This window comes from Dryobates pubescens, chromosome 10, assembly GCF_014839835.1.
Source record: "Dryobates pubescens isolate bDryPub1 chromosome 10, bDryPub1.pri, whole genome shotgun sequence".
In the NCBI taxonomy this organism is placed as follows: Eukaryota; Metazoa; Chordata; class Aves; order Piciformes; family Picidae; genus Dryobates; species Dryobates pubescens.
Window position 1 is genome coordinate 20847776 of NC_071621.1, and position 23686 is coordinate 20871461.

The window sequence follows — 23686 nt, forward strand, 5'->3', positions numbered from 1 at the left end:
TAAGTCTTGTGAGCCATCTCTGCTAACCACAGCTTGGGAGATTGCTCTCACCCATCACAAACATCCCTGTCAATTGCAAGGATTCCTGATAGAATCATAGAATCAATAAGGTTGGAAGAGACCTCAAAGATCATCAAGTCCAACCTGTCACCACAGACCTCATGACTACTAAACCATGGCACCAAGTGCCACGTCCAAACCCCTCTTGAACACCTCCAGGGATGGTGACTCCACCACCTCCCTGGGCAGCACATTCCAAAGGCTAACAACTCTCTCTGTGAAGAACTTCCTCCTCACCTCAAACCTAAACTTCCCCTGGCGCAGCTTGAGAATAGGGGAAAATATGTTGGAAAATAATTTTTTTTGGCTGTTTTGCTAACTCTTACTATCACCTGGAAATAAACATAGACTAGTCAAGTGAGTTATCATGAACCATGTCTTTATAAGCCATAAATCAATCTGAAGGAAAGCCATAAACTGTCTGACACTGTAACCATTCTTTCCTAGTTCTATTTATCATTTACCATTCCAGTATGTCTGTATTAGTATTTTTGTCAGATGGACACATTTTCCTTCATTGGTTTAGCCCTTTTCTAACCACTAGAAATACAGAAATGTAGACCATTAGCTAATCTTTAATCTCTACTCAAGTTTGTAGGCAATCCAGTGAATTATTCAGCATCTCCTATGCCAGTAACTTATCAAAAAAATCCAAACCAAAACAACAACAAACAACAACAACAACAAACACCTGAGCAGCAGAGCTCTGTTGCTCTGTTGGATCAATGTCAGCTGCAATAAAGGAGGAACAGTCATCCTGGATCTCAGGAAGTGCTGAAGAGTGTCATCTCAAGGACTTTCTGCTGATAAAACTAGAGAAGCAGTCACAGTGACTGAGATGGTTTCAGGCATTGCCCTACTCCAAGAGAGAGCTACAAGAATAATTGTGGGACATGAACATTCCTTCTATGAAGAAAGACTGAGAGAAGTAGGGCTGTTTAGTGTGGAAGAAAAGGCTTAGAGGGGATCTTATCAATGTCTATAAATATCTGAGGGATAGGTGTCAAGATGAAGGTGGTGGTCTCTTTTTGGTGATGCCTAGTGATAGGACAAGAAACAACAGGTACAAGTTAGATCACAGGAGGCTCCACCTAACACAAGGAGACACTTCTTTATGGTGGGGGTCACAGAGCACTTGAACAGGCTGCTCAGAGAGGTTGTGGAGTCTCCTTCTCTGGACATATTCAAAACCTGCCTGGATGCATTCCTGTGTAGCCTGCCATAGATGATCCTGCTTTGGCAGGGGGCTTGAACTTGATGATCTCTAGCAATGCCTTCCAACCCCTAATGTTCTGTGATTCTGTGATTCCCCTCCTGATCCCAGCATGTGTGGTGGTTTGAGCCTTAACTGGAGTTTAATCTACCAAAAAATAATCTGGAGTCAGTTTGGAAGTAGGAGAAGTACATTTTCAAACTACATATATATATATATATATATCAATAATAGCAGGGATTTACAAGGGTAAGGAATAAGGATGAATAGAAGAATATACAAAACCAAATTTGGATGGCTTTGTAGCTCCCTCAATGTATGTGGCTTTCAGTCCTTTAGAGAAGCATGGGTGCGGCAGGGAGAAGATCAGGCCTGACTACATGGCAGAACCAGGAGGCCAGCAACAGCTGTGGGTCCTTTTGAACAGGCGAGGAAGGAGCAAAGAGACAGATGTCTGCCACACTCTCCCCTTTATAGTCTTGTTGGACAGGAAGGGGGAGAGGAACAGACCAACTTAGACCTGGGGGACCCCTCCTCCTGGGAGGGGGAAGCCAAGTCCACCTGGATCAGGTTTCTTTTGTCCCCTGGGGAAGCAGGGCTCTTGCAATCCCCCCACCCCACCCTCCACCCCAGGATGGGTGTAACCCAGCACAGCATGATAGCACATTTGAGGACACCTTCAAACAGCACGAGTGCCATGGTACATGGCAGAGGAAGAGGCAATGTGTGGCAGTCAAGCAGTTGTGTTCCTCAGATCATCCCCCCTTCCTTCTGGGATGGAGTCCAACCCTGTCTAAGAGAGCACAGGGACAGCCACCTTGCTACAGCTCCCATGCAGACTGCTCATGGAGAGAAGGAGGAAAGCTCTCCCTCCAGTGATGGCACCCTGCCTCTTCCCAACACACCATCTCATGCTAGGCAACAGAGAGGACCCACTGACCTTCAGACTCCAAATGGCATCACCCATCAGCATGTCATGTTATAAGAAGTTTTGTTCTGGATTTTAATTCTTTTTTTTTTTTCCTCTAGAAAGGTGTGAGTTAATCAAGCTGCACAATCAAAAGGCTGTAGTGACTGAGGCTGTTTCAGGGAAATTATGAGGAATGAAAGACCTGAAAGCCTCCATCATTTTGTATCCAACCAGCTCTCCAGTCTCCCCTCAGCTCCTCCCAGGGGCAATAAAGAGGCAGGTGATTCAAATCCCTTGTCTCCATGAAGTCAAGTCTTATTTAAACCCCAGCTACCAAAGCAAATATGGACATAGCACTAAAAATTAGCCACTTCTGATCTCCACAAAACACATCTGTGTTGACTCATCAGCAGAAAAGTGGCAGATTTTCACATTAATTTGTGCAGAGCCACCAGGGTCTCTTCTGTTCTTGGTTTTATGGTGTGGGAGCCTGGTAGGTGATGACTATGGCTCATTCTTGCAAGGTGCTTCAGATCCTAAAGACCCACCAAATTCAATGGACACTGAATGGCATCTGCTGCTATCAGGATGCATCCTTTAAAGCAAGGCTTTACAATCATGTGTCTTAAGGCTAAATAGAGGCTAAATCACCATTCAGGTAAGTCTTCAAGAAATACAGCCCTATTTCAGATTCAAATTCCACAAACCCCCAAACACAGAAACAAAAAAGTGCAGAAAACTATTGTTTAACTGGTGTTTGTAGTACAGTCTGAAAAAATGTCCAGTGCACTTTTTCTTGGAAATAATAGGTACATGTTATATGCATGCATCATATAATGTATGTATATAATCCTATTATGTTTTTATTTCTAGTATCTCTGCATGTGTGTTTACAGTTTGAAGGGGGAATATTAGCCTAGTCCCTGACTGCAAAGACTGAAAGTAAAATCATTACCATTGGGTGCAAAAGAGAAATAATGATAAGGTCTATATAACTAATTGGCTTGTTAATGGGGATATGCACAAACAGTTCTTTCTCTCTTTTCTTATTCTGTTGCTTCTGCTTACAACTTCCCTCTCTCTCTCTTCTGTGGCTTTGCTGGGGTATCTCTGTTTTGACTACTGCATGAGTTAATGGGAAGGAGGAAGGGAGGTGGGGAGGAGGTGAATGTATCCCCTGGATCTGTCCAGGGGGTCTGAAGAGTTTCTGTGTTGTTTATAAATTGTAAATACATATATATATATAGAGAGAGAGAATGTATATTGTATATTTTATACATATTCATTGCATTTCATATTTCTAGATTTTAGTTTGCTTGTAAATATAGCTTCATTTGTTTCCATCCCAAACTGAGCTCGTCTGGCAATTTTAATTTTGGGGGGTAGTTCTCCAAATTAGTTGGAGGGTAATTTCAACCCACCACAATGTGTTTATGCATATACACGCATCTGAAAAGTCCAGAAGTTAGAATAAGAGCTGCCTGATTCATAGTGCTATGAATCTTATCAAGATCATAGCAACGACAAAAATGTAAATATAGACTGTGCTTAAATAGAACACAAACTTCAGTAGAACAAGTTCCAGCAGTCCCAGCATCTTCACAAGAAAATAAGTGTCTTCAAAACCAAATTAAATCCATGAGAAAAAGTGAACTGCTTCCCCTAAACATGATCACAGCTCTCACTGACAAGATGCACACAGCTGCACAAGTCACTACACCAAATCTGAATAACTGTTTCTAGCTTAGCAAGAACACCTATATGAAATGAAAGACAGGGATCTACTGCAGATTCTCCACTGGCCACTTACGAATTTTCTGTATCTCCTACAGGTGTAGTACAAAGCTTTCCCTTGAAAATAGGCCTTTTCTTCTTGATGCATACTGTTTCAGGCTTATCTTCATTATGGAAGTCTTAGATTTTGCTCTTTGAAAAAAAGCATGGTGTCTTGGACCCGCCACAGATGCTTCAGCTAGACACTTCTTATGCTGCTAACATGAAAGCTTAGACTATTTGGCCAAGGATTTGTGATGATTTCAAGAATGTTTGTGGGTTTTAGATAAATACCTGGCATCATCACAAACTAATGGCAAGACGATTTGGAAGCCTCCTCTGTTTCTGTGGCTAAGGGGATTACTGACTACACAGATGTGAAGTTTTCACCTCAAATGGAAGAGATATTTCTGAGTGGAAAGTATCCCATATTTGTCATGTGCCATTTCCTGATGCCTTCCTTAGAGGCATCTGGTACTAGATCACAGCATGGATCTGGACTATGCTGATCTTGGTTCTTGTCCAACCTGGCAGCTCTTAGGTTCTGGCAGCTCTTTGCTTCCCTCCCAGCACTGTGCAACTGCTGCTTTCAACTGCATTGTGTGGGAGAGAGTATTTCTTTCTGAAAAATTAGCCAGCTCTTCATCATGAATCTGTTGCAATGTCAGCCCCCTCTCCAGTAGGATAAGGAAATTATTTCAGTGTAACAGTTAGTGATGCCACAAGATCAAGTGCTATAATATACATGCCTAGAAATATGTTACTTTCAAATGTAGAACATCCAGGCACACCTTAATCATTCTCCCTTAAAATAATTTGATGATGCTGAGACTAGGATTCCTTTTTTTCCTCATTGATGCTCTTTTGCATGTCTTGTAAGGTCTTGTGCTGCTGCCAGCCATGAAAGCAGTCACTGGCAAAACTGTACAGGCTGTTTAGCTTCATTTCCTTTTGTTGCTGACTGATGTATGTTTGTTTTGTTTGGTGCTTTGGGTTTGCTAGTAAAGCTGGATGAGCTGCAGTTCTCTGTTTCAGTTCACTTCTTAACTTTTTACCTTTCATTTTTTAACATCATCCAAGCTGATTTACTGTAAAGAAACAAACAAACAGGCACATACATGCTGATATCTTTATCCTATGGTAACAGCTATTCTTCAGATGTTTTGCCCATATGCATGCAAGACCAGAATGTTTTTAAGAAAAGCATCTCCTGATGCCCACCCCCAAAATGCCAGTTGCATGTCTAGAGGTCAGGTTGATGGAAGGTGATGTTTCTGAACTGGATGGACTCTTACCTCCTACTAAACTGGAAAACTGGTAGTTAGATACACATTTTAAATGGACTAATATATATAAATCAAATTTTGTTTCACAGATAGTAGTGTATTAACTTCTTAATATACCAATAAGCAGATCATATTTCATCCTTTTACAGAAAAACCACAAGCTACAGTACGTGGTGTCTCACTTCAGTACTCTCTAGGGAAGTTCTTTCTCCATTCACTTAGGCTGAGCCTGCCAGGGTATTTCACAGATTCACAGATTGCATCAGGTTGGAAGGGTTGGAAGGGGCACTCAAAGGGCATCTTGTCCAACTCCCCTGCAGTGAGTAGGGAGACCTGCAACTAGATCAAGATGCCCAGGTCCACATCAAGTCTGATCTTGAATGTCTCTAGGGATGAGGCCTCAACCACATCCCTGGGCAGCCTTTTCCAGTATTTTACCACTCTCATTGTAAAGAACTTCCTCCTTATGTCCAACCTAAATCTACCTTGCTCCAGTTTAAAACCACTGTCCCTCAGCCTATCACAATTAAGTCTTTTAAGTTAGGTAATATGAAATCACTGTTCTATCCTTCTGGATAGAATATAAGAATCCCTGCCCTCAGACTGAACACTCTTCAGGTCACACAGACTTGTGCACCTTCAGGTTCATTAGATGGTCTTGAACCTGGTCTTCCCTCGTACCTCAGCCCTCTCCATATACTGTGTGGGCAGGTCCCCTGTTTCCTTCTGGAGAGAGAGACCACATTTTCCCACTCCTTTCCTTTTCTCACTGATGTATTTATAGAAACTTTCCTTTTCACCCTTGATGTCGCTAGCCATGAAAGCAGTAACTGGCATTCACTATAAAGGTAGTGCCCATAAAGAAATGGTACAGAAATCACAATGTAAAGGGTTTTGTTGGGCTGCATATTGTTTAAAATTGTGTTTAACATAAATGTTAACATATTCTTTACTTCTATATCTTCAATATATACTGTGATACTGTGATCTCTTTTTTTTTCTTAAATCAGTTGACAAAAGCATTTATACACAAAACTGAAAATGTTTAATTGGAAGACAAGTCTTAAAAACAATATGCAGTAGATTTCTGTCATCTTTGTGCATCTGTTTACAGAATAAAACCAATTTCTCTGCTGTTGCATTTGAGGTATGAAAGCCTATAGAAGTGCTACAGTTTGGGGGAGCTTTTTGATATTGACACAGCTATTCACAAAAGATCAAACACTGCACATTTTTGTAAGACAAGTCTTGGAACACACTCATCTATTCCAATGGACCTCAACACACCGTACTTCACATACAAACATCTTCCTGTGCCTGCTCTGATTTCCTATAGAATCAGTTCTTTTTTTCTTCCAAAAATTTGATTGAACCATCTCACAGATCTTTGGAATTTGTTGCAGATTTGCCATAATACATTTTTCTTCACTTAACACATAAGTCATAAACTTTGAGGTATATGGGATCTGCTGTTTCTCATTGAATGATGCATCCTAAACATTTGGAATACAGTATGAAATAAATTTAAATAGTATTTAGCCATTTAATTCTCTTCATCATTATCTCTGTCTACAGAACTCCTTTTTTTTTAAACACCAACCAAGACATTTTTGCTTAATGTACATTTATTATCATCCATAGTGAAAAGCAATTTCGGATCCTTTCAGTACTGGGACGTAGAGGGGATATGCCTCAACATTTCTATGCAGTCTTGTTAACAAAGTAAAATAACTCCTGATCATTCTAAAATTCTTTTGGTAGATAAAGAAAAGCTATTGAAAAACTTCTGTGCAGAAGTTTCAAGGTCAAATGATGAGTTCCCCACATGACGTTTTCATGATTGGAGACAAGCACTTGTGTGGAAGGAAATATCCATTCTCTTTCTCCAGCTCCATTGTTGTCTTAAAAATAATCATACAATGGATGATTTTTCCCTTTCAACTCTTTAGCAAAAATCTATGAAAAGCATTTTGACATTTAGTGGTTTGAGGCATCATGGACCACAAAAAGAAAAGTAGGCATTTTTCATTGAACCCTTTAATTGCTTTCTCAGTTGAAAAAAAAAAAATCATGGATCTATTTTGTCAATACCTCCATTTTCCACTGTATTATTTTAAATGTTGATGAATCTTAAGAGAATTGCATGATTTCATTTCCTCTCATGATCAAGCGATAGCTATGTGAAGATCTACAGATATCCTGACATATCTGGTATTCTGCAATGCACCTTTCTTGCTTCTGAAACAGTCATTATGTTGTTTTTAGCAGACAAAAAAGTCCAAGATTTTCATTCTTATTTTTTTAATCTACATTTGCAGACATTTATCTGACAGTCCCCCTGTTTTTAGTGCCTAATGCAAAATCATATTATTAATACCATAAATTATCTTTTTAGATGCAAGGAAATATCTTTCTTTACTGATGAGATGAAAGCATTGCAGTCTATCATGGTCATGGTCCATGCAAGGAGAACCAGGAAGAATATTTGGGCACAAAGTTAGGTAATTATATATTTGACTGCTCTGTACCTGTGCATATTGAGAGATTAAGCCCAAAATTTATGTTTCACAATGCTACTACTTACTCCCAGAAGATATACATGATGGATTTTCTTTAGCTAAGAAAAGTTGGGAGTACTCAGGTAATAGTAGCTGTAATTCTTTTGGGTAGAATTCAGCTCTCCTGTTCATCCCAATGTAGCATTTTGTGTTTCATAAGCAGTAGAATATATATCCATGCACAGTCAGAAAAATTTAGGATGCACTCTGTGCACATCTGTAAATCATGCTGTTTGAGATCAGTACATACAACTTTATGTAAAACAGAATTGCTAGAAGATGAAACAGCCTTCAGAAAACATAACTCAGAACTCTCTCCAGAGGAACTGCTTGCACTACTTCTCTCAATCATTCCTAGATTTTTCATATTTTTCTGGCTAGGCTCTTCAATCTTCACACTGCACACCTCTGGCAAACTCAGGTCTCAACTGTAATACAGTCCTGGTTGGTGTGGTAAGCTCCAAGGGAAAATTTCTGTCTGTGTAATTCTACCAGTGTGCAGAGGCTTTCCCCCTGCTATAGCTTTAGTGCTAAATGTGCTCCTCTTGCCAGGAGAGAGCAGTTCATAAATGTTCATTATCCCTTTTCAAAGTTGCTAAATTTGCATAAAATTTTCCCCAGAGCACTGGTGAGGGGCCTACCTGGGAATGATCAAGGCCAGGCCAGAAAGAGCTAATATATTATTTGACTTCGAAAACTTTTTCTATACATTCAACTCATCTTGCAATAAAATACACAATGTTCATGTGCAGCAAGCATTTGTAGGCTAAAAGAATGCACTTCCGTAAGTCGTTCTTCTGAGTACAATTTCATTAGTGCTATTCATAACACATGTAATAGTCAAATCAAAAACACAAAGCCATGATTGTGATTCTTCACACTGATGTGCTTTTCAGTGACATCAAAGGACAGCTCAAAGAGAACAAAGAAACAAACAAAACAAAACATTTGAGATTTATCTTTAGTTTTTCCTATGACCCTGGGTTTCTTGACTCCAAAATCAAGGCTTAACCAATGTATTGTTTTTCAGGGCTCTGCAGAAGTTGGGTTGCATCAACCCACACTTCACACATGCAGAAGATGAAGTGATGACTCACAGAAAAAAGGAGAAGTCCTTACCCTCAGAGACTCTTCAAAAAATAAGGGACAGACTTAAACTAAGTGCATACAGTAATCCAATGGGTCTGCACATGTTTTGCATACCTCTTACTAGAAGGCAGGCAGGATAAAAAGCCACAGTCCCAAGTGACATTAAGAGATCCCTCTTAATGACTAGAGTAGTATTTCCTTGGGGTGTCTGGTCTCTCAGGGTCACAGATACATGCCAGCGATGGCAGATGCTCCATCATGGGACAGTTCACAGAGCAAACATTAAGCTCCTAATTTCGGACATCATTGACCCTAAGGTAAATTTTGCCCTTGTTCACATAGCCCCCTTTGTGTGCACGGTGGACATGTTCCAGGAGACAATTGTATGTGGACAGTCTTTGAAAAGGGAGTCGTCATTTTCTGGAGTACTTGGATTTGTAAGGTATTTCTTTGCTATTAATTTTCAGTGATGTGCTTAAGAGTCCTAAACTAGATTTCACTGTACCAAGAAATGGGCATGCAGCAGACAAAATGGATTCCAAGAGGGATCAAGATGATCTCGCTGTATTTTCTAGAAAAAGAGAGTCCTCAAAAGGTTTTCAAGGATTTCATTACTAGTACCTCTACTTCAGTAATGATTTATCCACTTCTGGAATCTTTTCACAGGAGAGTAGAATCATAGAACAGTTTGGGCTGGCAGGGACCTTTAGAGATTGTCTATTCTAGCTACGCTGCAGCAAGAGCAGAGACATCTTTAATTAGATCAGGTTTTTCAGAGCCCCATCCAACCTGACTTTGAATGTTTCCAGAGAGGAGGGATTTACTACTTCTCATGGCAACCTGTTCAATTGTTTCTCCACCCTCATCACACACACCACACAAAAGAAAAAAAAAAATCTTCCTTATATCTCATCTGTATCTAGTCTCTTTTAATTTAAAATCATTACCTTGTCCTATTCCAACAGGCCCTGCTAACAGATTTGTCCTCATCATTTTTTCTAAGTCTCCTTCAAATACTGAAGGCTGCAATAAAGTTTTCTCTTCTCCAGGCTGAACAATCTCAACTCTCTCAGCCTTTCTTCATAGAAGAGGCGTTCCATCCCTCTGATCACTGTGGCCCATTGCTGGACCAGTTCCCACAGACACAGTATTCCAGGTGGGGTCTCACCAGAGCAGAGGGGCAGATTCAGAGCAGAGGGGCAGACTCACCTCCCTTGACCTGCAGGCTATGCTTCTTTCAATGAAGCCTAAGATACTGTATAGTGAACATGATAAAACACCAAGATAAAGCCCATTTTTAAAGGTGTGAGGATTCATGAACCATAAGAATGGTCTTACTCATCACTGCGCCTCTTGCTGATTTGCACAGTGGGGAGAGCATAAGCCTTTACTTGAGGCCAAAGAAAATTCACCCCTGTCCTGTAGCACTTGTATCCCTATTCAGACATTTTCTGTCTATATTATGAAATTTTGCATTACCTATGGCTGCACTTAAGGTTCACCACAACATTCCTGTTGTTTTTTAGGGTTTCAGGTTATTAAGACAGCAACAATTTTTTGCAATGCACTGCTTGCATGTACTTTTGTTATTACTTTTCTATGGCTCCTAACAAATCTAGATATTGCACTGATAAGGATTTTTAATGGGGGGAAAAAACCTTCAGGAGTTATGCTGATATTAAAAAGGACTTCGTAAGATTAATATTGATAATAAAAGGTTTTCTAGGATTTGTTGATATAAAAAGCCTCTCAAAAGATTTTTCTGAAAAAATCCACGATGATCACACTTCAATTAAAAGGCTCTGGACATAACAAACTTGCATCAGTTTTCTGCATTAATAACCTCAGTGACGCATGCAGGAAGTTCTTGTTTTGAGAAAGCCATGCAGGGCTCAGTTACACATAGAAGACATTTTTAAAATCTGGTACAGTGAAACCTTGGTAGATGGAACAGGCTGGGATCCAGGTAAGGAGCAGGCACCTGCAGCAGAGCAGGTGTCAGTTTAACAGGGAACAAGGGCATAAATGAAGCACCTGCGCCATTTTGGGAAGTAGAGAGGGTCTCCAGGAAGGCATTCACTCATACCTGCCCAGGGTGACACTTGACCCTAGGAATAGGCAGCTGCCAATTTTGCATCTTTGGATGCGGTAATTATCATTTGCAACAGACACAAAAGTAAGCACAGTTGGTTTTTTACTACAAAGTGCTGCTCTGCAGGCTTGCAGAGATTGTGTCACAAGTCTTGGCTGCTCTGGTTCAGCTTCCTGGGCTCCAGCCCTGCCCCTGTGGGCAAAGGAGCAAGGCTGCTGCGCACAGATCCCTGGGAGGAGCTTTAAATCCTGCTGTTGTTGATGACTCTTGAAGAATCGCCTCCATCAAAGACAAGATAAAGTGTTAGGCTGACCATCAAGGCCTATTTACAAACGTCCTTCACAACATGGGGTAGTGCAGGAACACAGCCAGAGATGCACCTACTATTTTTAACCTATCCATAGGCCACTTTGAATTTTTTGTGCACAGTGCCCTGCTTATATCCTTTCTGAATCACAGACTACCATGGAAGCTGCTTGGTTTATTGTTTGATTCTCAGGAGAGAGAATGAAGGGAAAATGGCACTGAGCAAAGAACTACAGAACTGTCCGCGATGATCTTGAAGGTCTCTTCAAACCTGGTCTATTCTATTCTATTCTATTCTACTGCCTTAGAGAGAGAGAACTTGAGGAGAAGACACCTTAATATTGTAGCAAACATTTTTTAAAGGGAGACAATAATGAACATCAGCAGCAGAAATAAATTCCACTTATTTCCTCATAATTTTATTAGGAACTGGTATTCAGACAGGATAAATGCTTTGGGTAAATCTCCATAACACTTCCTTTAATTTGTATGTATTAAGCATTTTATTGCTCCAGATTTCTCCTACACAAGCATGGATTGCTCAGAAAGCAATACGACTCTAAATAATGATTTAGCAGCATAGTGATTTCTATGCATACAAATATAATCATCCCATCAGCTTTAAATTATCAAAAAGAGGTTAGTTAAGAGCTCAGCGACTTAGTTAATAGCTAATGCAAGAGGAATAAGGAAAGCAGAAAAATTTCTTACATCTGACTTTGCCCCAAACATTCCATCAAACAAAAGAATTTTCTTAATGATTAAAAAGCAAAATTAATGATCCATGTTATTGCAGCAATATAAGCTTCTCCACGGAGACTATTAATAGCTTTCCTGAGTCACTCGGCCCCCAGCCTCGCATAGCACTTGCCAGGCACTAACTACCACAGGTCCCCTACTGCAAATTCATCACGCTCTCCTGGCAAAGAAATGCTGCCTCAAGTCTCACAGTCCTGAATACAATCCCACTAATAATGTGACATGCAGAGATGGCCGCTTGAGTATTCAGAAAGCCTATGGGGCAGTTTTGGGAGGCCTGGGCTGCCCCACTCACCTAACAGACTCAACAAGATATGGTGCGCTGGACCTTTGTAAGAGGCAACACTGCCTGGTGGAAAAAGTGAGACTGGGACCTATTCTTGCCACTGTCAATGGCTAATGGTTAGTTTTTCTTTCACCAGACATTTATCACCTGCTAAATGTGGTTAATGTTGTGAAACCCCTTGACATTCTTTGACAAAAGGGGCTCTGTGAGAACTAGATACTCAGTAATTTCAACCCCATTTAAAATGGAACAAACCAGCTCCCCTTCCAGATTCCTCATGTCATGATGTGTCTTGAATACTGATGTGCAGCTTCTCAAATTGGTTTGCTCAAAAGATTCAATAGATGAATAGGGACAGAAGAAAAAAGTACTTTACTGGTAATAGCAAATATGGTGACTAAGTACCATCCTCACAATAGCAGGAATGCAACAGCCTTTATTAACTCCCTGATTTTCCCTGCAATGTTGTCACTTTCTGTTACCTGCAGTCACTTGGCACAGTGAGGAAAAGTACCACATGGAAGAAAAATACACAAGATAATATTGCATCCATTCTTCTCACTGAGTTATGTGGCATATATACAGATTATGGCCTTTCCCTAGCACTTTCACTGTAATAAAACAGATGGTGCAGAGTTTCATTCTGATCCAGCAGTTTCACCCATCTTTTGGACATGCCAGAAGAGGGAGGAATAAAGTCTGGCTCTGAATCCACCTGAAGTTGGAAGTATTGCCACCACAGAAAATCAAATCAATAAGCATTTGCAGAAGGATATATTTTTTCATTCCCCTGTAAGTACAATCAACAAGGGACACTTTTGAAAGGATGTTTTTGGAAGAGTGTTTTTCTTCCTTAAAACATTCCTATGCATGAGAACATAATTTGACTTTGACTCCTAATATAAACATAAAATATAAAGTGAGAAGCAGCTGAGGAGATAAGCCTCTCATTGTATCCCACTGTATTTCTGCTGAAACCCTATAGCTTCTTATGCACTTTAACATTTATTATAACTGTATTTCTAAGTTCCACATTGTAATTAGGATTCCAAGGCAGTATTTTAGATTAAATGGCAGAATATTTCTAAGGAAAATAGGAAATACAATCCAATAATTGCTAAACAACTGCTGTAAATTTGATGTAGAAAGAAAAAAAAAGGATAAATATTCAGGGTTTTGGGGAGAGAGAGCTAAAATTGGAAGGAAAACATTTGCTTAAATTTTCAGGCATTAGCATTTCCATCCTCTCTACAATACACAAAAGGCAGAGGAAGTCCACAGTGAGGCAGTACTGAAGCAAAAAATCACTGTTCTGCCATGCTCAAAATAAAATAGGATAAAATAATATTTCTTGGTATGCCTGATTATTGGGATGGAAATGACTACATTGTGAGTGCAAGCCAGAGATCAGAGACATAGAATGACAGGGATATTATAGAGTGGGTCCAGGGGAGGGCCATGAAAATGATCAGGGGGTTGGAGCACCTCTGCTATTAAGACAGGCTGAGAGAGCTGGGGTTGTTCAGCCTGGAGAAGAGGAGGCTCCAAGGAGACCTAATAATGACCTTCCAGTACCTGAAAGGGCCTAAAAGAAGGATGGAGAGAAACTGTTTACAAAGGCCTGTAGTGATAGGACGAGGGGCAGTGGCTTCAGACTAGAGAAAAGCAGATTTAGATTGGATGTTAGGAACAGATTCTTCACCATGAATGTAGTGAACACTGGAACAGGTTGCCCAGGGAGGTGGTCGGGGCCCCATCCCTGGAGATATTCAAAGTGAGGCTCAGCAGGACTCTGGGCAACCTGATCTAGTTGAGGATGCCCCTGCTTACTGCAGAAGGGGTGGACTAGATGACCTTCGGAGGTCTCTTCCAACCCAGACCATTCAATGATTCTATGCCTACAAAATGTAATTTTGTTGAAAACACTAAGTTCTCCCAGTAAAACAGCTGGGTAATCTTGCTTCATTTTGGGTGGCATATTCTACTTCTTCAATTGAATAAAATGTGAGAATAGATACCAAAAACACTCTGAAGCACACAGAACCTTAAACTCAAAAAGTGGTGTTACTGCCGCTTGAGAAATTAATTTCACATTTTCAAACAGAGATGTATCACTGCCTCTCTATGGTAGCATTAAATGAGAGATTTAGTTTAGAATCAGCTCCATAACTCCACTAACACTTTCAACGCATGTTGCAAATGTAATTATCTAGAATAGCAAGACTATTTAAGTCATGTAACTGCATAATTAGGGTCTCATCTGGTTCATCATTTTATGAAGGATTAAAAAATATTAAAATATGAATTGATGTTATCTACTTTTTCTGCTTTTTCACCTGACATTTCTTGGTAACTATTAATAGGACAGATAATAAAAAGGAAACATTTTGTTCCCCTCTTCAGTAATAGCCATTACTAATTTCCATTACAAGTAGTTTTCCTCAGGCTTTGGGAAAAGGAAAAGAACTGCATTGATAATAAGTCATTTATTTCTGTGTGTTCACCTTTACAGCTGATAATAACCACGTAAATATTTTCCTTTAGCGAGGAAAAATTGAAACATGTCAAAACAACCTCAGAGTGTAACACGACCATTACCACTGATGGAAGTGGGACCTTTTACCGTAGCAGAGTAGTAGCAAAGTCTCCAGACATGGAAACAATGCTAAAGGTATTTACAGGCACTTGTGTACACACTGAGTGAGTAAAACAATATTGGCATTGAATGTGAAACCAAAACCAGGGAATTAAGGCATGCATCTTGAGAGCAAATCATTGGTGGCCAAGTGATGTCTGAAATCACTTTGCCACTTGGAAAGTAAGAAAAATAGATCTTCTCTTGAAACTCACTGCACCATTAGCTGCATAGAAGTACCAGTATGTACATGTGGTGCACATGCACAGCTGTTTGTGTTTTATTGCTCTAAATATCTGATAAAGTCTTAGTATACTGAAGGATGAGGCACAGAAAGGTGAAGTAACTGGACAAGAACCAGTGGCAACATGAGCAAAAGAACACAGATATCCACCTTACTAGGCTTGTGTTATGACCACTCAGCTGCATTCCTTAGCTGAAACAAAAAACACATTGCAGCAATTCAGCACTTTGCTTCCCAAGGAATGAGACTAGGGAGAAGATTGTTAAAAATGCACAGTTTTCAGCTTTTCATCTGGCATCTTCCAAAACTCATTTCTGCACACACATATTCTACCTTAATTTTTACATCTGGAAGTGAACCAGGAAAGGTCCCTGCCTATGGCACCTACTATAGCAAGATTACTTAAAAATTGAAGTATTTATTACAATAGGTTCACAATGCCTTTTACCTCCAATAATAGACTGCTAATAGACTTTTATTTTAAAACAAACCAATGTAAACCCAACAATTGCATGTTTTGACCCCTCTTTATTAATACATCCTATGAGCTGCAAAGAGATGCATTCTACTTCCAGAACCTCTGAACATGTCTCAGCAGTGATATATAATACAGACAGTAATAAAGACTCCCTAAAAATTTCCCTCAGATGTTTATACAGATCTTGAGCCCTAGCAGGGCAGATATGTGGTAGGAAGAGCATTGGGAAACTGAGAAACTTAATGTATAAATATTCCCATTTGAACTAACCTTGCTGCTGTAGTTGTTGAAGTAGATTAAGACCAAGATTCATTTCAGGGTAGTCTAGGAGATTATTGCTTGATGCAGAGGGGATGTTAAGGCATGAAGCCTGGATGGGATTCATACCATGTGGAGAGCAGAGTGGTATTTTACTGTGTAGATCCACAATCAGATCTATCTTTTTCTCCATGCACTCCAGGTACAGAAGACTCACTCTCTCCTATGTCTCTCATCAGCTGAGTTCAATGACACAGACAAAGAGACATCATCCACTGTCCACCCTCCCATCTCCAGCCTCTCTATTGCAGAGCATGCACAAGCTACGAGCAACAGTGGAAAACAAGAGACAGCTCAAAGTGCACGAGGGAGCAATTACATCCTACATGATTTAGTTTTCTTGCTTAGATTTTCTTTGAAGGAGGAGGAGGTGGCACCATTTTTCATGTCACTTTGTTTAGCGACGACGGAGAATGGAGTCAGTACGTCTGATCAATATGATCTAGTATTGTCCTTTATTGCTTCAGTATTGCAGGCCTATGGCTCAGGCCTATGGTGAAAGCATGGTACAGAGCAGACAGTAGAGCTGACAGGCTAGTAAGAAAAGCATAGAGGAAAGTGCGCAGTAAGAAAACCCTTAGAACTTATATCAACTCGGAGGGCATTGCTGGCATGGCTTCATTGACCCCTCATGAGTGACCACACACTATTACTATAGATTATTGGTTAAACCAGTAATAACACGCAAGATTGTTGATGCCCATATGTGTCCTGTTGTCCTGAGATAACTCTCTGTGTTTATAGCTACCGGTGTCCTGCTTTGGTTACACGGTGCAGGCACAGCACTATTCTGCTATGCTGCTAGCTACTTCTGCACCCATGCTGGACACGGCCTACCACCATGTCAGGCTCTAGGCCTACACTGCCAGATTGCTCACACTGCTTATTGCAACCATTACCACAACTTTGCACTGTGTATGACCTATTCTTTGGTGAGTGGCATGTGAGGAAAATAAAGAAGAAAAGCCCAGGTGATGTGCAGCCAGCACAGAAACACTGAGATATGATGCCACACAAGAGGATATACAATATTCAAATCAGTAATCAAGGCTGTGGATGAGCTGTGCCCAATTCCCTTGGAGAACCACTGTCTGCTCTGTACACCACAGAATGCATTATGCCAGGCAACAGAAGAGAGACAACCATCATTATTGCTAGAATTGTAATATAGAAAAATGCCATTAAAAAGAGTATGAGTATCACCTGCTCATCCCTCCCTACTCCTGTTCTGTGACCCCTCCATGACTATTAAATTTCCATGCACACCAGCACATGGAGCAAACAAGGGGGGAAAATGAACATGAAAAAATGAAGACCCAGCTTAGCCTTATTTTTAATAGTGATTTCACCACTAAATTTTTCCTACTCTTAGTATATATGCTGCTTATTCTTGAGGTTCTGTAGTGAAATCTGATTTTAACAAAGGAGTTTCCACCCCTAAAATTCCTGCTGGCATTGCTAGCTCTATTTTCAAATGTGGAGACTGAAATGACAAATGCATCAGTGATCCAGTTATATGAACTGTTTCTTTCTTGGATGTTCCCATCCTGGTGTATGGTTCAGCTGCTGCAGGATGAACAGCAAAGATTGCTGCCCACAGCTTCCTGGACACCTTCACAGTTTCTGAGTCAGTTCCTCTTATATATAATTTCATTTTACAGCTTGGCAGTTTAAATCAGCACAAATTATCTCAGTACCTATGAATTGCAATGGTTAAGCAGTTGCTAAAGAAATGGAAGGGATAGGATGGTCTGCTGGGGATAGAAACCATTACAGACACCTCTGCTTAGGATCTCTGTAGGCTGTTTCTCACCACCTGGCAAGCAGGAGTCCCGAGGAGCATAGGTTAATGAAGAGCAGGAAAAGCTTCATTCTGGTGGAGATGGTCAGGTACCTCACAGCTAGGAACGTTTGTGCCTGTGGCAGCCTGGATCCTGCCATCAGTCCTTCCACCAAGGCTATCAGATTGAAAGTCAGCCAGTGAGTGCAAAGGCTTTAAGATGTAGCCTCTTGTAAAAAGCCTCATATGATCAGCCCTGCTTTAGATTGGATATTGGGAATATGAATATATTGGTAAGTGCATAGTGATTGTGCTTTATTTATGAGAAAAACCCCAGTGATCTCTTCTTTCTTTACATATATACTCCTACACCACGAATAGCTTTACTTTAACAGAAAGCACATTAGATCCTCAGTGAAAACACATCAGAGCTTGGACTGTGTGAATACAGCTACTAAGCAACCTTACCAACACAGTCTACTCCTGCACTGTAGCTATGAATAATTACTCCTCCAAGTAACCTTTGCCTTTCTGTATCTACTCTTCCACAGCTGTATATTATTGCAACTGCAAATGGGCCTAAATCAAAATCCCAGGTCTAGAATTTGTTCTCATATTTAAGGAAATATGGATAGAAATCCAAACAGGTGTCTGTCCTCCCTCACTACAACTGGATTATATGGAGCCCTGAAAGTAAACAGCCCAGAATTTCAAGGCTGCATTTTTGTTTCAGATTCCATGGTTCAAGCCTGTCTACAATAATTTGTTTACTCAGAGACAATTCAGAGACAGAGACAACTTCTAAAAACCAACCCATAAACCAAACAATTTCACTGAAACTTAAAAACTACTTTCAAAGGACTGATGGTAATTAAGCCATTTAATGCATTTACTGACTACTCTGGCCACTTTTTCTGGAAGAGATGTTAAGTTAGTGCCGCCTCATAAAGGGAAATTTAATTACACAACTGAGTGCAAAACTTAAACAGAATATTTGAGGCAAAAGAATAAATTGCTGCCTTCTTGGCACATCTCCTTGATAACAAAAGAAATGAGTATTGCCCAACTTGACCTCATCTTCTCTGAGGCTGTCCAGAGATTTACTTCCTAAGAGTCCTCGTCTGTATAAAATCCCTGGATTAAGGATTGCACAAATTTTGGAAAACAAGATCTCATAGAAAGACTAGAAACTGCTGATCATGTTTCAGAAATACATAGAAAGCTATTTGTTTTGGAAAGCTGTTTGTTTTGGAAAGCTGTTTGTTTTGGAAAGCTGTAGGTTTTGACACTGTCACCCATAACATCTTTATAGGTAAATTGAGGAAGCATGGGTTAGATGAGAGGACAGTGACGTGGCTTGAGAACTGTCTGAATGACAGACCACAGAGGGTTGTAATCAATGGTGCAGGGTCTAGTTGGAGGCCTGTAGGTAGTGGTGTTCCCCAGGGGTCAGTACCGGGTCCCGTATTGTTCAACATCATCATCAACAACCTGATGGAATAGAGCAAGTTTGCTGGTGATACAAAACTGGGAGAATGGTTGACACACCAGAAGGCTGTGCTACCGTTCAGTGAGACATGAACAGGCTGGAGAGCTGGACAGAAGTGAACCTCATGAAGTTCAACAAGGGCAAGCATAGGGTCCTGCACCTGAGTGCAGCTCTGCAGAGAAGGATCTGGGAGTCCTAGTGGACAATTCACTACAAGCCAGCAACGCGCCCTCGTGGCCAAGAAGGCCAATGGTATTCTGGGGTGGCATTAAGAAGAGTGTGGCCAGCAGGCCAAGGGACATTCTCCTCCCCCTTCCCTCTGCCCTCATGATTCTGCACTTGGACAATTGTCCAGTTCTAGGCTTCCCAGTTCAAGAGGGATGGAGAACTACTGGACAGAGTCCAATAGAGGGACATAAAGATGATTAGGGGACTGAATTATCTATCTTATGAGAGGCTGAGAGAGCTGGGGCTGTCTAATCTAGAAAAGAGAAGACTGAGAGCAGATCTTATCAATGGATATAAATATCTAAAGGGTGGACTCATGAGGATGGGCCTGGGCTCTTTTCAGTGGTGTCCAGTGCTAGGACAAAGAGCAGTGGGAACAAACGAGAACACAGGAGGTTTCACTTGAACTTAAGGAGAAACTTCTCTACTTTTATGGTGACTGGGCACTGGAACATGCTGCCCAGAGAGGCTGTGAAGTTTCCTTCTCTGGAGACTTTCAAAACCACATGGATGCGTTCCTGCACAGCCTGCACTAGGAGCTTTAGCAGGGCTCTCCACAGGTGCCCTCCAACTCCTACCATTCTGCAGTTCTGTGAGTCTTTAAATAAAATTTCAGCACTGCTGTACTAGCATGTAGTAGAGTCACATAATTATGAATGCAAGATTTAATGCCACTAGAATATTGCATTTCTGGTCAATGTGGAATTGCAGGATTGCATTATACAACAATCAATACTACAAATATTAATCATATTAAATTACACAGATCAAAATAGTTAATTTTGAAGGAGTTAATATTTATGCAAAGAAGTGTCTAGAACTGGACAACTTGTGGCACTAGAAGGTAGCTGGGGGATACAGTTACTCAGCAGAGTTTTCATCATAAGAACTACTGTTCCAGCTCTTACTAATTATGATCTCAGGACAATGGTCTTCCATCTTCTCTAAATACGAGGGACTCTGAAGATTTTCCAGTGGTACTGAGGATTTCAGTACAGTGCCATTCAGCCTAGTGATAATAACTTTGATTTTCCTCAAGACCTGCCACAAATCTATTAGAAAGCATTGTCAGAATATAGCAGTCTGTGCAAAGACTGAAAACCCCTTTTTCTAGACTGTAAAAACTGAAGTAGGCATATCCCTTGCCTAAGCAGGAAGGCATGAAGGCAGCTGCCTTTGTAAAAGAAACACAGTCTTGAGGCAGAAAAGCAAGAACTTTCTGGGAATGAGACACTGTGGACATGCCACTTAACTTCCCTATTACCATGTGTCTATCCAAGGTCAGCAATTGACCTAACTGCCAAAGCCAGCAGCTAGTAATGCAGAAGGTTTACAGTGAAAAGGAAAAGCACTTGTACTTGGATTAAGCCATGATATTTTACCTTCATCAACAACTCCTTGTCTGTTTCTTTCTTCCTGCCCTAGCAAATTTGAAGAGCTCATATGTAAAAGCACCAAAGACAGATTCCCTTGGGCTCACATACCCAGAGACAGAAGGGGAGCACTGCACACACGAAAAGCAAATCACTGCATTTGCTTCCTCTCAACCTGCCCATGTTTCATCAGAGAACATGCATTCATCATAGAGCACTTGTAGCACCTAAACTAAATTTATTTTAAACATTGAATGTTAATTTCAAGAATGCCTCAATCTGTTCAAGTTCTAAGAACAAGCTAACATGACACTACCACTGTTTCTTGTGCAAATTGTACTAATCTAGGCACATTTTCTACAGTTTATATAGATATCAAAACCAATAAACCCATCCTTCCCCCTCCCCCAAGTACATAAAAGCTGTATCTTTTCTATAATTTTGGTCATACAGCAAATTTTTATGGTTTTAAATCTCACACCAAAAGGTATGAAAATAACATATTTGTATTACATGTTCTATTAAAGGTTTTCAATGTTCTTTACAAAAATCAATACACTGCTGTGCAAGACAGGAAACTACCTCCTCCATCTAGATGCTGATCTCCAAGAAATCAGTATGAGCCAGGTGCTACCTAGTCTGTATGCATCCAGAAAGGTTATGTTACTCTAATGAAACTCATTTAAATAGTAGTTTATTTAAGCCTCTGTAATTTCTCCATCTAGAAGAGCTATGTGCCATTCTGCACCTCTCCGTATACACATGGCCATCCAGTAAAGAGGGAAAGAAACATATTTTCTTCCTGAATAACAGGGGCCTTGATCCTGAGTACAAAAATTGCAGGGAATTCACAAAGTTATTTGTCAGCTATTAAAGTTGGGGAATACAGAAGGTTTGAAATGAATGAAAACACAGCTGTTTACATTTGTGGTGGGTTGAAATTACCCCAACATAAGACTTGCCAGACTAGCTCAGAAGGAAGCAAATGAAGCCACATTTACAAGCAAAACTACAATCTAAAATATGAATTGCAATGAATATGTATAAAATATGCAATATTTCTATATATTTACAATGTATAAACAGCACAAGAACCCCCCTGGACAAAACCAGGGGGTTACCAACAGCTACCCCCTCCCTGCTCCTTTCTCCCACCCTATACAAGGTAAAACAGAGAGAGAGAAGAGCAGAAAGTGGCTTGCTAGTATTTAGCCACAACACAGAATGCAGTCAAGGTCAGCAGCAAAACAAAAGACAGCTAGTATCTGCCAGAGGGAAGAAACCAAAAAGAGAGAGAGTTAGTTTACACAAATAACTTTATGTTCTTTTTCAGACCAATGAGATCATTTAGACCTTATCATTATTTTCCGTTTTGCATTCAATGGCAATTTATTTACATTCTACCACTTTTCTACTCAATCCTTGGAAAATTTTCGAAGGCACAGCCTAAAACTGCCACAACATAGAACAGGACACTGAATTTCTGGAGGTGCAAATGCACCATCCTGATCACATTCACTGGGAGCATGGCAGCTTTGGGCTCTGCAGGGCAAAGTCACTCTTCTCTCAAATACCTCTCCAATTGCTTGGGTGCAAGCCATAGTGAAGCCCCAAGACATTCCTGGTTGCAACACTGAGGCCCACTTAGGCAGGCTGTGAGGGTATTTTTCCAGCAGTCTTGACAGCAATTTTCATTGACATCTGTGCAGTAAGGTTTTGGCTGTATTTAGCACATAAAAGTAAAGCAGGGTTGTTTTGCAATTTTGCATGGTATAAAACCTTTGTTATGACCTTGATTTTGCAGTAATCTCAGCACTCAATAAAAGAAAGAACGCTAATGAAAACATGTTTATGAGAGATTAACATGGCAACAAATATAAAACTGCTGTGCAGTTAAAAACAAAAAAAAAAGCTAAATACTTCTCTCTTAAATATTGCAAATTATTTATACTGACATTCTGAGCAAATCTAGCTCTTAAATTTAGGCTGCCATACTAAATGTAATAGAAACATTATTAACAGAGTGCTTGAAGTTGCATGCCTCATGTAACACATTGGCAATACCTTTCATCTCAGCTGTTCTACTGCCATGCTTACATAGCACATGAAATCTGGGGGCTTCTGTACTAGAAGTGTTAGGGGGTTTGGTCCCTTTCCTCTTTCTCCAGTCCCCTTGCAGGTAATTCTGTGCAATGGCAGTAGGCACAATCAGCTGGTAGGGCAAGAGTCACTGGCAGAGCAGTCCTTTTTCCTCTAGGAACAAGTTTCATCCTGCAGAATATTGACTGAAAAATGTTGTTGGAAGTACCCTGGAAGAGGTGGGGGTTTAGGTATTGTTTTGGGGAATTTCATTACATCTGAGATTTATTACCCAGCAATCCACAGTTGTGGAGGACAAAAGCACTGAAGATTCATGAGCACACTCCAGTTCCGTGCAGTACAAATGTGAACTTTACTTCTTATCCTTCACTAGCTATCATCCCATTAACACAAAGTATCCACATCGACCCCATTTGAATTAAGCCCTTTAAACATCTGTCTTCATGACCATCAAGCTTTTGTGTGGCACCAATTTGAACACTGACTGACACTGCTCATATCTAAGTTAATTCCTGGTTTTATGATCAGAGGCTAGACCACATAGTGAGGTGGAAGGGAGAATGACTGGAAGTGTGGAGACTTTTTTATTTAAAAAGAGAATGACTGGTGTGGAATGTTTATTTTATAAAAGGATAAACCACACATTAAAAAAAGACATAACCCAATCAAGCATCTGTGGTGCTTCCTTCAGTGAAGTTCAGCAGTCCCA